The sequence below is a fragment of the Priapulus caudatus genome, unplaced genomic scaffold, assembly GCF_000485595.1.
Source record: "Priapulus caudatus unplaced genomic scaffold, Priapulus_caudatus-5.0.1 Scaffold712, whole genome shotgun sequence".
Taxonomy (NCBI): Eukaryota; Metazoa; Priapulida; class Priapulimorpha; order Priapulimorphida; family Priapulidae; genus Priapulus; species Priapulus caudatus.
Window position 1 is genome coordinate 101,554 of NW_014577773.1, and position 5,642 is coordinate 107,195.

The 5,642-nt window shown below is 39.0% G+C and overlaps 1 protein-coding gene across 2 annotated transcripts in view; it reads left to right on the top strand.

Annotated features, from left to right (window-relative positions):
• Positions 1-5,067: 5,067 nt before the first annotated feature.
• Positions 5,068-5,642, top strand: part of LOC106813000 (protein YIPF5-like) — a 6,558-nt gene continuing 5,983 nt past the window's right edge. Inside the window, exon 1 of one of the 2 annotated variants that reach the window (XM_014817044.1) lies at positions 5,068-5,186. The gene's annotated coding sequence lies outside the window, so the exon portion shown is untranslated. The remainder of the gene's footprint in view (positions 5,187-5,642) is intronic. The other variant, XM_014817042.1, reaches the window with a different exon arrangement.

Here is a 5,642-nt window from a genome sequence, read left to right on the forward strand (position 1 = left end):
TTAGACATGACCATTTGTTTTCCTATCGTGCACATGCGCAATGAACGCACTTCAATAGTAACCTCGCTAAATGCTAGGTGAACAACCAGGTGTACCAGGAGTACTATCTCACTAACATGAACAACGGGATTACAAACCAACTAACATGAACACCCGGAATACAAATTAATTAACGCGAATACCAGGAGGAGACTACTCTTAAAGCGCTGGTGACGCTGACTACCTCTAGCAAAAATGCACGTTAGCATTGCTGTACAGCGAATGCGACCTACCCATCCATTGCACGCACACACAGACGCAAACACACACCCATTCACGCGCACGCGCACGCACGCACGCTTAAATATATGATAATTTTATATAATTATATATATATATGATAATTTTATATAATTATATATATATATATGATAATTTTATATAATTATATATATATATGATAATTTCTGACACAAAAGAAGATTAGAACTATCAAAGAAACGCGCAGTATTAACTTCATCACATAACTTTTGTATTAAATGCAACTGGTAGCGAACCTAAGCTACAAAAGAAGAAACAAACAGTAAATTGCACAATACGTATATATTTTTATAATTGAAATAAGTCAGTTTTAAATTTATAAAGTAAAATAATCATTTTAAACGATACTCTATTTGCTTGAGAATGAAAGGATTGCAAAAGCTGGCTGCTCGTGAAGAATAGGAAAGCTGACAAGCCTACCATGGCTGCTATGACTTCGATTGTTCATATTCTGGCTTCGGAACATAGGAAATCCCGCCACGCATGAAATAATCAACGCGTTAACGTGCTATTATCCCGCTAAAAAACGCAAACACAGCAGCAGCAACAACAAAGACTACAACAGCATCATCATCATGACGACCACCACCACCACCGGCAGCAGCAGCAGCAGCAGCAGTCGTAACGGCAACAGCCGCAGCATTAGAATCACCACCACCAGCAGCAGTAGTCGTCGCAGTGGCAGCAGCAGTAGTAGTCGTAGCAGCAGCATAGTTGTAGTAATGCAAGCAGCAGTAATTGTAGAAATGGCAGCAGCAGTAGTTGTAGTAGTGGCAGCGGCAGTAGTAATAGTTGTAGTAGTATAGCAGTAGTAGTAGCGTGCCAACAGCTGTAAAATTTTGGACTAAATAATAGCGACTAGCTTTTAATCGGCTCCTTAATGACCACAGCGGCAAAGATAGGTAAAGATATTGGGCGTGAAAAAAATAATACAGCAGATTCATACGATACGTTTAAATCTATAGATTGGTCAGTTATTCTATTCCCATAAGTATAGGTCTATTAGAACGAAATTAATTTTTACCACCACTTAAAGTCAACTCAACATCGGCTCTTTAAAAATTAAAACACAAATGTCTGAAGCAATATGAGCGAAGAATACTCACACGCGTGCGTATACGCACACGCACGCACACATACACACACACACACACACGCACGCATGCACACACACAAGCACGCACGCACGCACGCACACACACACACACACACACACACACACACAGTCACCACACACACACAAACAAACAAACAAACAAACAAACAATCAAACACACACTGCCAAAACACGCCTGCAGTCCCACGAGAGTTTGTCCTGTTTCTAACTTTACGTTCAGTCAAGCTGATATTTATCACTAGCTACCGTTCACGACAGAGACCAAGCCTACTTGAGTCTTGCGCGATAATTCTACTTCATTTAAACCGATTAATGTCGCCCGGTTGTGACTTGCTTGTGCATACCAACAGGAATGAACTTGTATTGCGTACTTTGTACAACATTTACAAAGAACCACATGACTTAGAACTAATTTTCAATTCGCTTAACGTATCAATCTATCTTAATCTTTCTCGCCTTCCCATGAAACGTTTACGCTATCGATGTATTGATGCTCAATATAGGTCAGTAAGGTTAACTGCGCACTCGGTCCTCAGCCCATCCAGCGCATTCCCCACCACCCCTCTGCATGCCACCCGACTCATCCACGCAGAGGCAGCGTACCACGGCGGCCAATTGCTCACACTGATTGCCGTAACACACAAATGCTTTTGAGGCGTACTACCGTGACAGCACAACTAATTGCGATTTCACCTGACCAGTGTTTCGTAGTCATGCCAGTGTGCTCAACACAAACGTCACGTTAACCTAATGAACGAGGCTAACCAGCATATAGGGAAACACATATCGAGCAATAAAAATAATAGCGATAATCGTAGTGGTCGTCAACTGAGAATGCGTGAATATATCAATGTAATAGCGGCCGAATATTCACCCCGTACACGCAACAAAAAAACCTACCTACCCACATACCTACACACACAGAGCCAGTAAATAAGTAGACGCAATATATTTGCAATTACTAGTAGAAGTTAGTGTTTGCTACAAAACGATTTGCTTATTCAATTCACATTTGTTACTCGCTGTCTTTTATATAAATCTTAACACGTTCAGCGCGAAACACGAGTATACACGTTCGAACATTCGCACATCGAACAACGGCGGCTATCTTTCTGCGGCCGTAACTTGGCTGCAACGCTATTAGAACTGCTATAGAGTTCACAAATCCGCCCGTAGGCCTACTATAGCGTGTCAATTAAGGAACGCATGACCCGTTGTCACTTACAACCTGTAATGTTGCACCTGTTACATTATCATCGATAAGACGTCGTAAAACGACGAGCAACAAACTCGAGAGCACTGCCTGCTGCAAGAGAACGCGCCGTGATGTGGCAATTGGTTCGGTTGGGGGTTAGTAGGCTACAGCAGATGTTGGGGGGGGGGGTATGGTGAATCCCAGAACAAATCTCCTTCAAATTATTACAGCATACTCACGTTACTTCTGGCTTCTCTTCTTATGTACCCTCCACCTCCCGCAGCTCATCTCTATCGGCATAACTAGTCAATACGTGTATCTACTTTATATGTATAATTGCAACAAAATATTTTTCTTAGCCAATATTGGTCATGCGCATATACAGATCTGACCACATGCTACAATGTAAAAAAAATTCCAGAAGATTAAGAGCCTTATAATTATTAAAGTAAAGCACTGGTCATTGCTATTTTATATCAAACTACGCGTGAGTATGATCTCTATCCATGTGAACTAACTAATGTGGCATTTGGCAAATACTTGGCATGCGTGACCACATATTTTACACTATACCTCGTCATCGTGGAATCATGGCACATTGCGCTCCTGATATTTATTAAAGTGAACAGCTGACGTGGATATGTTTCATATAAACCTACGCAGTGATATCTGTTTTTTGCTTTATATGTATAATTTCAACCAAACAATTTTCTGTTTGATAACAATGAGCCTGCGGAAATATTAATCATAGAAATTTTTTTTTGACGATTTGGCTCGCCAATAATGCCTCTCATGGGTTATTTGCTCTTGATATTTTGTACACACTTCTACCAAGTACATGAACAGCACTATATTTGCCTAAATACGCAACTGTAAAAATTCTGAAACAATAAAAGGTTTATATTGTGGCGAAAGTAAATGAAGAAACTTGGCTAGCAAATAATGTTACGTGTTTGTTTCCATACTGATGCGCACACGCGTCCTTGCGCGCGTCTGTTCGTGCACGAGTGCACGCGTACGTGTATGCGCATGTGTATGCGCGCGCGTTTGTGCGTAAGAGTGTGTGAGCTAGAGCCTGTGCTGGCATAACAAAACGCAGATGAGTCGACGGAATCTAACCTTGTGCTGTTGTGACGCATTTGGTCTCTCGAACGAGCGATAAATCAAAAACAGACAGAGAGCCCCGGTCTAAACCTTCAATAGTAACCATTGTATTTTATACAGGTGCTTGGATGCGATTTCTATAGACACGGGATGCATATTTTTCCTATTTATGAAATAAAATTGCTGGGTCAATAGATTGTGGCAATTAAGCCAGGCTATTCACATCCACTAAATCTACTCTTGGTGATCATGCATGTATATACCCTCATGTATACCTAGCCGATAAATCCGTATAACAGTCTCGATTTAGTATTCTAGATCGCGTGTTCTCCATCACTGGTGGCGCCGCGCGGACGGCGACAAAATTATGTCTGTCACGCCAAATGCATTTAATTCTCATTTTTAAATTATTATTCATTCATCGAATATAGATGCAGCGGGTACAGATAAGGATTTTCCGCGAGGATCTAGCTTCTACGTTATATGTGATGAATAATTGCAATATAGTAGTTGGGGATAATGGCTTGCTTGCATTTATTACCGTACAATTTTATTTTTTATATTTTTATATTGAGATCGGTACATGTGTTTATATGTATTATGTTTAACCGCCTCTGTGGGCCCCGAGACTTGCGCCTATGCAGGGATTGATTGTATGCATGGTATTCAGTGTAATAAAATATACATTGTTATACATCGATGCTAGAATCGATAATATCGATGGCATGAACAGATCTATCGTAACATATGTATTATATATATATATATATATATATATATATATATATTCTATGCATATAGGGAATACATGATAGATTATTACGATACAATGCGCATTATTTGAGTATAATATGTACGTGGATGCTTTACTACTATTTATTCACAGAGTTTATGAACGTTCGGCACTTCCTTTCTTCAGTCATTTTGGTTATTAATAATATTATTCGCGCGATTATACATATTACGATATTATTCATATACGATATATACATATACAGTACATATTATAATATAAACATATTATAATATGTTTAGGATATATATATATGTTTATATTATATATAACATATAATATAATACATATACATCATATATACATATACATCGTATATACATATACGATATTATACATATACGATTAAATATTATTCGCGCGATTATACATGTTCATTCTACTAGTAGTAAAGTTCATCGTATTGTTATTATCAAAATACGTTTTGTAGGAGGGTTTTATAAGCGGTAAATTAAATTTGACCTATTTACAACGGCTGATCATGTATATTACGAATTATCTACAGAATTCAACCCTGTATTCCATTGCGCGCGTGTGATTGGCTGCAGCTTCGTAGACGTGTCGATATGTGACAATATGGCGGCGCACATCTATGCTTCTTGTAGTTGATTTTTAGCAAATATATCTTTCATACGGAATTTTCCGGCGTAATTGCATCGTTAATATTGTTTGCGTAAGTAAGTGACTAGGCTTTCACTGCAGCCGCAGCGATAACATCACGCATGTATCATCATAATCGTGTAGTAATGTCTTTCTGTCTTCGGAATCGATATAATATGATGAGCATTAGTATTACTAATATTAATTCCTGAAATTGGCCGCATCCTGGACCCTAGCCCTAGGCTAATTCACAGCGTGCATTTATTGGTGCAAATCCACTTTAGGCACCTTAGGTATCACGAAGTGATGCACAGATTTCTGTGTATCATCAACTGATGCACAGACTTTCCGTATATCAAGGAATGTCGAATGATGCAAAAACCCTAACCCTAACTCTAAGTCATAAAGTATAACCTTAGGTATCACAAAGTGTGTTAGGGTTAGAGTTAGGGTTAGGGTTTTTGCATCAACCATATACGGAAAGTCTGTGCATCAGTTGATGATACACAGAAATCTGTGCATCACTTCGTGAT